Raw genomic sequence first — 12,051 nt, forward strand, 5'->3', positions numbered from 1 at the left:
TTGTCAGTCCTTCGTCCTTTCTTCATCCCCTTCTCTCTCACTCAGCCCGTCCTTCCGCTATTCCGTCCTTCTTCTCTATAGCCGTTTTTACTCCTTCCCTCCAGTTCACGCTCACATCTGCTTTCTGTTCTCTCTACTGCATTTGCGGTGCTCCCATACACTTCTGGTGTAAAAGACGTGTGTGTGTGTGTGTGTGTGTGTGTGTGTGTGTGCGTGTGTGTGTGTGTAACATTGTGTTCCTTCTGCTGGTGATTACACTGGCTTTGTCCTTCTCCAAGTGTTCAGATGCCAAGGAGAACCAAGATGAAGTCGGGAATTTCTTTTGAAAGCAAGCAGATGGTCTGATTGTTTTGGTTTTTTTTTTTCCACAGAGAAGGGCGGAGGGAGAGATCATGGGGAAAGGTATCTGGGCATACTTGGTACAACACTGCCATCAAGCGGAAATGTTTTCCTGTTCCTGCTAACACCTCAGTGTGGTATTTCTAGGTCTGCAGGTGAGGAAGTGAGCATGCATGGAGACTCTGGTACCAAGACTGAGGTAAAGGAAGCTCTAGCCAGCATTCCAGTCCTCGAGTAATGCAGGGACCTGGTGACTTGTTGGCACATTCTCCCGCCAGCTCCAGAGGCTTACGATATCCTAGAGCAATAACCAGAGCTACAGAGGAAGTGTAGGCTTGGACTTCTGTGGCAACCATGTTTGTTAGAGTCCTAAAGACCTTTCTGGCCATGAGTTAGCTGCTTTGGAGAAGATGTGTGGGCAACCTGCTTATGACTCCTTCAGATCTTCATACCACCATCATGGACTGAAGACAGCCCAAGTAGCTGTGTGCACAGCAGTGTACATGGCTTCATGATTTTCTTTTAGTTCCCATCAGTACCACTTTTTCCTAGAATCAGATAGGGCTTTTGGGTTTCTAGTATTGTTTATGGGCTTGGAGCATCTCCAGAATTTCCAAAGGGCTACATGTTTGTCTGTCCTTTCCTTCATTCCCTTCTTTCTCCATCGGGGCATCCTTCCTTCATCCTTCCTTCTTCCCTGTTCTCCGTTTTCACCGGCTCCTTCCATCCAATGCTCTCATATCCATTCTGTTCTCTCCAATTCATTTTACTAGCTGCCACATGGCTTGTATTGTGAAAGACATGTTATTGTGGCAGTGTGTGTGTGTGTGTGTGTGTGTGTGTGTGTGTGTGCGTGTGTGAGTGAGTGAGTGTAAAATTGTGTTCCTACTCCTGATGCCTACACCTTTTCCTTCTCCGTGTGTTCAGATGCCAAGGAGAAAAGAAGATGAAGGTGTGGATTTCTTTTGAGTTTGGCCCAAATGTGGCACCAGTGGACTACCTGAGGAAAGGGTGTGGCGGACCTTTGTGGGGCTGTCATTGTGGCAGGAGCCAAGAGACCTGGGTTCTCTGTTACGTGTCCTGGTGCCCTTGAGTCTATGTAAATACCATCAGATAGCTTTCCTCTGTGTGAATGGAGGGTTATAGACATCTGTACCTGGCTGCATGCACACGGTAAAGAAGGGTCCATATACAAGAGGGACTGCAGATCTTCAGAAAAAGCAAGTACTGGAAAATATCTTGAATGGCAATGGCTGTTTGGGCAAGAGCGATTATTTGATTAACACGTTGATATAATGGTAGCCAGACAAGTCCAAAGTGATGGTTTCCATCTCCAGCCCAGGTCCTGATAGGCAAGTAGCTGCAGAGATGGATTTAAATTTTGTTAAATTTGGATGATTTAATTTTCTATTCCCGAAATCAGGATTCTGGAGAACCTACAGTTCCAGCAGAGGCTGAGAATGCCTCTAAGCCATAACATGCTGAGTACTGTAGATTATGGTTGACACTATAACCTTAAATTCACAGACAGGGTCTAGAGATGCAGCTTGGGTGTTTTGGGCCAAAACCCCCCAAAGGGTTTAAGCTGTATCTGTCCTCTCTGCTCTGACTCTTGGCCATGGAGTTCTGAACCGGAGTGCTCAAAACTGAGACCTCCCGTATAGTTTTGTCCTCTGTCCTCCCTGGATCCTCCTGCTGCCAGGAAATTAGCCATTGCTGCTCCTAGGATGGGGGCTGGTGGATGGCTGTCTGTCTCATGTCAACTGCCCAAATTGTCTGTCCTCTGTACACTCTCTGCCAGCAGGCAAATGTGTGAGGGTATTAGTGGTATCAGGTGACCTTGAACTAGAACCTTCATTGTGGCCAACCTATGTCTGTACTCTCATGGGAGGCCTGGACACTATATGTGCTACCCCTGTGCCCATGTGCTCATTCGAATGTTCCTATCAGGCTCTGAGCGGGAGGGCCATCCTTAGCAGGAGGTCTTGTTTCTGGCCAAAATTTAACTTCTTGGGCTTCTCTTGACTGTTGCATATAGTGATGAGAATTCCAATTAAGTTTTCCTGTATGGGTCTTATGCCTTGAGAGTGTGACTCTCAGTTGTTGAGAATTGTTTGAAAACAGTGGGGTTTATGCAGTAAATCTCCAAGGCCTATCTGTGTTCAGACTTGTCCAAGATTGATCAAAGCCATCCTGGAGTCTATTATCAATCTGTGTCTTTCTGTTTTTTTCCTCAGAGGAGGGCGGAGGCATGGGCCCTAGAAGATTGTCCGTTGGCATTCTTGGTGCAACACTGCCATCAAGCGGAATTGCTTTCATGTTTGTGCCACCATCTTAGTGTGCACATTGTCAGAAAGTCTAGAGTGAAGGAGCGAGGAATAAATGGGGACCGTGGTCCAAAAACAGAACCAAAGGGGGCTCCTGTTATTCCAATTCAGATAATGGGCGAGAGGACCTCACCATTTGCCAGCCCTGGAGGCTCGCCCTACCCCAGAGCAATCACCTAGCAACACAGAGAAGTACAGGCTTGGATTTCCTGTGGCAGCCATATTTGTCAGGGTGGGAGGAGCCCTCTGCCTAGGAGTTAGCAGCTTTGAGCAGATATGTCATAGCGTCAAGGATCAGAGCCTGTTCTTGGGCATGTGGTCACAACAGGATCCCCAGCTTCTTGATTTTTTTTTTTTAACTCTCAACTGTATTTACCGCTATTTGGTGAAATCAGACTCCGCCCTTGGGAGTCTTAACTCTGTTAATGGGCTTGGAGATCCCGAGATGCGCCACCTAGTGGTCATTTATCTGTCAGTCAGTTCTTCATTCCCTCATTCCTTTCTTCCTTCCTCCTTCAACTCCTCCTTCTTCTCTTCCTTCCTCCTGTCCTGCTGACATCCCCGTGTGCTCTCTTTGCTTCATGTTCAGTTTCTTCCTTGTTTTTTGTCTTTTCTGCATTTAGACTTTCTTTTTGTGTCTGTCACATGAAAAATAAAAACCCAGAGACAGATATTGGGATTAAAGCTGAGGATCAGAGAAGCAAACCAGCCAGCCACCTGAGAGTTCTCACCTCTACCAATGCTCAGAGCAAATGGGTGATGCACCCAACCTCAGATTGCATCTCCAGACTGCATGGCTCCTCACCAAAACTGATAATCCTAGACTGCTATGCTCTCTTTAATGTGGTTGGAAACTAATTTCCACATGGGACCCTTTGCTTCTTCCTTATATACCTCTCTAGTGCTGGGATTAAACATAGGAGCTCTGTTACTCTTTTAGACTGATTTACTCTCATGTAGCCTTTGATGGCCTTGAACTCACAGAGATCCATAAGATCTCACTATAAGTAAGACTGTACGGCATTTTTAATTTCGGTAATTGATGTTAGACTCTCCTGCCCATTGTAGGTACTGTAACTCAGGGCTGCTGGTCTTGGGATCTATAGGAAAGCTGAGGCAGGGAGTGGAAAAGGAGAATAGGAAACAAAGAAGGGATGCAGTGAGGATGGACTGACACAGAGGGATAAAGAAGAAGATATGAAAGAAGGACTGACTGAGGGATAGCTAAACTCTTGATTATATTTCTGGAGACCCCCCAAACCCACCTACAGAATCTGAGATCCTGAGGTCAGAGTCTATCCCAAGGTCAGGGGTAAGTACAGGTGAAGGTTGTAAAATAACCATGAAGATGGGGAAACATGGAATCACAGGCACTCCATCATCTCTGATCCTCCACACTTTGCACACATTTCTGCTTCAGGGCTGCTGACTCCTGGACAGAGAGCTACTCCCCTGCCTGACAACGATGGCTGCCACGGGATATCCAAGCCTGTACTTCCTGTGTGGCCCTGGTTATTGCTCTGCACTAGATAGAGCAAGCCTTGGGGATTGCAGTGGTGAGACCCTTACCTGTCAGTTGGACGGGGCTATCTGAAGCCCTTATTACTTCAGGGCACCAGAGTCCACAATGTATTCCTCAACCCCTCGCCCCCAGACTTTTTGAAAGAAAGCACAATGAGGTGTTGGTAGGAACAGTAAAGAAATACCGCTTGATGGCAGTATTGCACCATCAATGTCAAGGTACCAGTCTTCCAGGGCCTCTCCCCCCCGCCCTTCTCTGAATAAAAAAAAAAAGTGAAACAATTTGCCATGAGATTCCAAATGGGTAAATTCAATCTTGGCTTCGTGTAGCCAGAGGTGGGCCTTGGAGTCTTACTTTATGCATATTGTACCTACCCCTCATTTTTGGAACCAGACATAGTCCTTGAGATTCTGGACTCTTCTCATGGGCTTGGGGAATTACCAGGAATTCAAACAAGAGGCCACATATTTAGGTCCTTCCCTTCCTTTACTCTCTTCCTTCTTCTATCCACCTTTCTTGTCCTCTATTCCATCCTTCCTTCTATCTTTCTTCGCTCTTTCTTCCACTCTTAGACCCTCAGTCTGCTGTCTCTACTTTATCTTCTCCCTTTCCCTTCTCTCTTTACTGTCTTTTGACTTTCTTTTGTTTGTTTGTTTGTTTGTTTGTTTTTTGCCTTTTGCTGCCCACATGGACTGCTGCTGGTGGAGTTCTGTCCAGTACATATCTTCCAAGGGTTCACCAACAAAACTATGTTCCCAGTACAATCCACAGGTATAGGGAATAAATACAAGTATGGGGAAAAGGCTGGGTATCGTTGTGTTATGAGTCAAGTGAGTGTATAGCAGCAAGAAGGGGAAGACAGTGTCCTTTCTTATGGTGAATCTGAGTAGAGACAACCACAGTCAAGCAAGGAAGGCAGATGTGAGCTAGGAGAGATGCCACTTCAAATGATTTCACTGCCAGTACCTGCTTAGCAAAACCCACTGCTCTTAGAGAATTCTCTTTCCATAGTTACCTTGCTCAACAGTCACAGAAAACACCGAGTCACCCTCCTCCTTTGTGGTAACTGTTCCTCCATTGGAATAAGGGTAGAATAGGTCCCAACTTTGGCTCATGGCAGAAGATGAGATTTCCCAAACCTAGGGATGAGTTGGCAGGAAAGTATGTGTGTGGAAGGTGCCAGGACAGTTATGGTTTGCCTAGGACTGGTGAGAAATTGGAGCACATTTGTCACAAAGGAGCTTAATTAAGAAGGGCTCCCTCAGATGGGCAGCCCATTAATATGTAATTAATATAGCCCATAAATATAGTCATGGAGGATGTGGATGCACTGACAGGGCTGTCTAGATAAGAAAGGGGCAACGGTCTTTTTTCTTTGGGACGAAGATAAATTCTCAACAATGAAGAGAGTCCTCTGGTGGCTCATTCCTTATGTACAGGAAGGCTTCTTGTTGATTCACTGGGCATTTACATGTCTTAGGATTTTTTTTTTGCTGTGGAAAGTCACAGTGATCACGGCAACTCTTAAAGGAAATGTTTAATTGAGGTGGTGGCTTACAGTTTCAGAGGTTCAGTCCATTGGCATCATGATGGGGAGCATGGCAGTGTGCAGCAGACATGGTGCTGGCTGCGTCTTAACCAGAAGACTGCCCCACAGTGACACACTTCCTCCAACAAGACCACACCTACTCCAAAAAGGCCACACCTCCTAATAGTGACACTCCCTTTGGGGGCCATTTTCCTTCAAACCACCACATTTCACTTCCTGGCTCTCAATGACTTGTCACTATAATATAATCCAAAAATTCATTCAAAAGTGCCCATAGTCTATAACAGACTCAAACTTATTTCAATGCCAAAGTCCAAAGTCTCTTCTGAGACACATGACGATCTCCTAACTCTAATTACCTGTAAAAACCAAGTTTAAAAAGCCTATCACATACTTATAACTTATAATGTCAGAGGATATGCATTACCATTCCAAAATGCAGGGAAGGGAGCACAGCAAGGAAATACTGGACCAAAGCAAGACCACAAACAGGCTGGGCAAACTCCAAACTCTGCACCTCCATGTCTAATGTCAAAATGCTCTTCAGGTCTCCAATTCTGTTAAGATTTGTGTACTGCATCATACTTCTTTTTCTTGGGCTGGTTCCATTCCCAGGTAGCAGCTCTCCTCGGCTCCCATAGCATCTTTGCTTCTCCAAGGCAATCCAGGCTTCACCTTCACAGCTTCACACAATGGCCTCCCTACTAGGCCTCCATTCTAGGAGACCCCTGACACATGCCTGGCCTCCGTGGCTTTGTTCCATAACTCCTTTCTTCTATCCTTAACTCTAGAGCCAGAACCATGAGGCTGAAGCTGCTATGTTCTGCTGCTTTCTAGGGCGGGAACATGCCCCCCCCCGTTTAATTACATCCATACCAGCTTTCTGTTTTCCTTCACTGCCTAAGTTTGGCTATCCTTCAACTTGGTCTTTAGACCAGGCTGGCCTCAAAATCTGAGATCCACCAGCCTCTGCCTTACCAATGCTGGGATTAAAGGTGTGCACCAGCACACCTGACTCTAAACTTTTCTTTAATTCCCTTACATAAATTACAAACTTAGATTGGTGAGTTCTTTCCCTGAGGTCACCACTCCCTTGATTTCATTTCTTAATCTGCTTATCTCCTTAAACACGGGATGTCCATGCCACTTCCTGATACTCTTTTTCTCCTCACAATGTATGTTTTGTAATGTATGGTGCTCAGCTTGCACCTGTTTTCATTATAAACCTTCATTAGAGTTACCACTAAATACCACATGACAGAATCTATACTAGGCTGTTTTGAGATTTCCTCTGCCAATGGAATTAATCCAAAACACTTCAATTTAGTCTCAGGCAGACTCTTCAGACAAGGACAAAAGGCAGTCACTCTCTTCACCAAAATATCACAAGAACAATTTCTAGGCAACATACTAAAATTCTTCTCTGTAACCTCCTGAGCCAGCTTCCAACATTTCAAATCATTATCAACACCATTGTCTAATATGCTCCTACTAGTATGGTCCATTAAGCAATGCTTAAAGTATTCAACTGCTTTTATAAACCATAGTACCAAAGCCCAAATTCCTCCCAAACAAACATATGGCTAGGTCTATTACAGTTCTACCCCAATCTCTGGTACCAACTGTTATTTACTGTGTGTTAGAATGGACCACAAAATATACAGCAAAACCCACTTTAAGAGTTTTATTAGTGACCCTCCCCCAAATGATGTAACAGACTTTGATGATTCCCCCATAGAAGGCCTCACCCTCCCTGGGGAGTGGATGGGGGACATGGGAGGATGGGAGGGAGAGGGAACTGGGATTGATATGTAAAATAAGATTGTTTCTTAATTAAATAAATAAAATTTAAAACACAGTTTTATTAATAGAGTGGGGAAAGGGAAGAGGGGGGTTGTGCAGGCCTGTCTGGAAGAAACATATTGAGAGAGGAAGTGTGGTAGATGTGTCTGCTTTTAGAGGTCGCTCAGCACCTGTGCATGGGGCTTAACTAGGCGTGTCATGAATGCATATAAATTATATGGCCACGATGTGTTTGTGCATAGATTATGAAAGACCCTGGATGACTAGGCATTTTGCATGAATGCTGGCAATGCATGCATGGCCTGGGGACACTGCAAATGCTCACACCTGGTGTGACTAAACATTTTGCCTGAATGCTGATGGCCACATGTGGGGCTGTGGGACCCCGAACTTGCTCTAAATGGTAACTACAACTTCTGTTATATTGCTTTTTATTGCTGAGAAGAGACAACAAGAGCACAGAAACTCTTTTTTTATTATTATTTTAAATTTTCTATTCATTTTACATGGTAACCACAGTTCTCTCTCCCTCCTCTCCTCCCGGCTCCCCTCCTCACCTTCTCACACCCCTCCCCCACCCACTTGCCCAGAAAAAGCAAGGCCCCCCATGGGGAGTCAACAAAGACTGGCACATCAAGTTGAGGCCCCTCCTCCCTGCATTAAGGATGAGCAAGGCATTCCGCCATAGGGAATAGATTCAAAAAGCCAGCTCATAGGATGGTTTCTTCTAGTTCCATCCATTTGCCTGCAAATTTCAAGATGTCATTGTTTTGTTTCTCTGACAGGTATAGAATGGTATCTCAGAGTCATTTTTATTTGCATTAATCTGATCGCTAAGGATGTTGAGCAATTCCTTAGATATCTTTCAGCCATTTGAGTTTCCATAACCCCCAAGAAGCTAGGTAACAAGGAGGACCCTGAGAGACTTGCATGGCTGTCCATGGGAAGGGGAAATAGATAAGATCTCTTGAGTAAATTGTGAGCACAGAGGTGAAGAGGAGGTAAGGTTGAAGGGAGGAGAGGAGAGGAGGGGAGGGGAGTGAGATGAGAACATAAGGGAACAGGATGGCCAAGTTGGGGGAGGGACACAGTGGGAGAACAGGGAAAGAGAAATCTTGATAGAGGGAGCCATTATGGGGTTAGTAAGAAATCTGGCACTAGAGAAACTTCCAGGAATCCACAGGGATGACCCCAGCTAAGACTGTAAGCATTAGTGGAGAGGGTGCCTGAACTGACCTTCCCCTGTAATCAGATTGATGACTACCTTAATTGTCATTATAAAATCTTCACCCAGTAACTGATGGAAGCAGATGCTGAGATCCACAGCTAAGCACTGGGCTGAACTCCCAGAGTCCCATCAGATGAGAGGGAGGAGGGATTATATGAGCAAAGGGGTCAAGATCATGAGGGGAAAATCCACAGAAACAGCTGACCCAAGCTACTAAGAGCTCAGTGACTCTGTACTGATAGCTAGGTAACTTGCATAGGACTGAACTAGACCCTCTGAATGTGGATGACAGTTCTATGACTTAGGCAGTATGTGTGGGGCCTCTGGCAGTGGAACCAGGATTTATCTCAGGTGTATGAACTGACTTTTTGGAGCCCATTCCCTATGGTAGGATACCTTGCTCAGCCTTGATGGGGGGGTTGATCCTGTTTAACTTTATATGCCAGATTTTTTGACTTCCCGTGGGAGGTCTTAACTTTACTAAGGAGTGGATGGGGGTTGGGTGGGGTATGGTAGGGGACTAGAGAAGGGAGGGGAAACTGTGGTTGGTATGTAAAATAAAAAAACGTTTTAATGGTACCCTGCTTGGAGCCACCTGAGGCCTGGGGCCTGCGGATCCTACCCAGGCAGGGTCCAGACCACCCAGAGACTGCTAGCCAGTGCCATAGACCCTTTCTCTGCACAAAGGACGAGTTAAACTTGGGCCTGGTGTTGGCCTGCCTTCTGGTACCCTGCTTGGAGCCACCTGGGGCCTGGGAACTGTGGATCCCATCCCATCCTGGCAGGGTCCAGCCCAGCCAGACTGCCAGCCTGGGTCCTAGCCCCTTTCTCTGCCCATGGGACTAGGAAGAGGAGAGCCATCTAGAGTATTGGACCTGTTTGCAACCACCAGAAGGGAACCTTGGTCCCATACCCACCAGGAGAGGAAGAGACTCCTTCTGCACCCACTGGAAACAGGAATGGGAAGAAGGCAATATAAAAACACATTCAACAACAGAAAAACCAATATGACACCACTGGAGTCTGGGAACTCTACACCAACAAGAACTGAAGATCCCAACACAGATGAAGCAAGAGAGAATGACCTTAAAAACAGCTTCATGAAAATGATAGAGGCCCTCAAAGAGGATATGAGAAAATCCCTTAAAGAAATGGAAGAAAACACAATGCAAAAAATCAGGAAATCAAAAAATCTCTTAAAGAAAACAAGGAAAGCCAAGAAAAAACAATAAAACAGATGAAGGAAACAATTCAGACAGTGCAAGGTTTGGAAGCCAAGATAGAGACAATAAAAAAACACAGTCTGAGGGAATGTTGGAATTAGAAAAGATGGATAAATGATCAGGAACTACAGACGCAAGCATAACCAACAGAATACAAGAGATAGAAGAGAGAATCTCAGGCCTTGAAGATACACTAGGAGAAATAGATTCATCAACCAAAGAAAATCTTAAGTCCAACAAATTCCTAACACAAAATATCCAGGAAATATGAGACACTGTGAAAAGATCAAACCTAAGGATAATATGTATAGAAGAAAGTGAAGAACCCCAACTCAAAGGTGCAGAAAACATATTCAACAAAATCATAGAAGAAAACTTTCCCAACCTAAAGAAAGACATGCCAATGGAAGTAGAAGAAGCCTACAGAACACCAAATAGAGTGGAGCACAAAAGAAAATCCCCATGTCACATAATAATTACAACACCAAACATACAGAATAAAGAAAGAATATTAAGAGCAGCAAAGGAAAAAGGCTAAGTAACATATAAAGGCAGACCTATCAGAATTACACCTGACTTCTCCATGGAAACTCTGAAAGCCAGAAGGTCCTGGATAGATATTCTACCAACACCAAGAGACCACGGATGCCAGGCCAGACTACTATACCCAGCAAAGATTTCAATCAATATAGATGGAGAAAACAAGATATTCCATGACAAAACCAGATTTACACAATACATAGCCACTAATCCAGCCCTACAGAAAGTAATGGAAGGAAAACTCTAACTTAAGGAAGTTAACTACACTCACACAGACATAGGCAATAGATAATGTCACTTTGCCAAAAGCCAAAAGAAAAATCTGGGTAAATCCACACAAAATACCACCAACAAAAACAAATCCAAAATACACAAGAATTAACTCTTAATTGTCCTTAATTTCCCTCAATATTAATGGTGTTAAACTTGCCTATAAAAAGACACGGGCTAACAGTATGGATACGAAGACAGAATCCATCCTTCTGCTGCATACAAGAAACACACCTCAACTTCAAAGACAGATATTATCTCAGAGGGGGATAAGATATTCCAATCAAATGGACCCAAGAAACAGGCTGGGGTAGATATCCTAGTATCTAACAAATTAGACTTGAAACTAAAATCAATCAAAAGAGATGAAGAAGGTAATTTCATATTCATCACAGGAAAAATCCATCAGGCAGAAATCTCAATTCTAAACATCTGTGCCCCAAATACAAAGGCACCAACATTTGAAAAAGAAACATTATTAAAACTCAAATCACACCTAAGACCTCACAAGTTATGGTGGGAGACTTCAACACCTGACGCTCACCACTGGACAGGACCACAAGACAGAAACTTAACAAAGAGACAAAGGAAACTAACAGAAGACACAACCCAAGTGGTAGTAACAGACACCTATAGAAATTCCATCCAAACACAAAAGACTATATCTTCTTTTCAATACCACATGGAACCTATTCTAAAATCTACCACATATTCGGCAACATAGCAAACCTCAACAGGTACAAAAAAAATTGGAATAACCCCTGTGTCTTATCAGACCACCATGCTTTAAAGTTAGAATTCAAGAACAACACAAATTGCAGAAGACCTTCAAACTCATGGAAATTGAAAAACGTGCAATTGCACCATTCGTGGGTCAAGGAAGAAATAAAGAAATTAAAGACTTCCTAGAATTCAATGAAAGGAAGACACAACATACCCAAACTTATGGGACACTTTGAAAACAGTGCTCAGAGGAAAGTTCATAGCTCTAAGTGCTCACATGAAGAAACTAGAGAATAGTCACACCAGAGAATTGACATCACAACCGAACGCTCTAGAACAAATAGAAGCAAATTCATGCCGGAGGAGTAAATGCTAGGAAATAAGCAAATTGAGGCATGAAATCAATAAAATAGAAACTAGGAAAACAATCCAAAGAACTAATGTAAGGAAGAGATGGTTCTTGGAGAAAAATCAACAAGATAGACAAACCTTTATCCAAACTAACCAAAAAACTCTACCAGGGAGCT

General features: G+C 44.1%; 1 protein-coding gene across 8 annotated transcripts in view; it reads left to right on the forward strand.

Moving 5' to 3' along the window:
• LOC103159765 overlaps nucleotides 1-12,051 on the forward strand; it is a 183,832-nt gene that overhangs the window by 35,363 nt on the left and 136,418 nt on the right. For 2 of the 8 annotated variants that reach the window (XR_004771357.1, XR_004771358.1), the window contains one exon: nucleotides 2,577-5,850. The exons of the other annotated variants lie outside the window; for them this stretch is intronic. The gene's annotated coding sequence lies outside the window, so the exon portion shown is untranslated. Of the gene's footprint in view, nucleotides 1-2,576; nucleotides 5,851-12,051 lie in introns of those variants that run through there. 8 annotated transcript variants of the gene reach the window in all.

The sequence above is a fragment of the Cricetulus griseus genome, chromosome X (genome assembly GCF_003668045.3).
Source record: "Cricetulus griseus strain 17A/GY chromosome X, alternate assembly CriGri-PICRH-1.0, whole genome shotgun sequence".
NCBI lineage: Eukaryota > Metazoa > Chordata > Mammalia > Rodentia > Cricetidae > Cricetulus > Cricetulus griseus.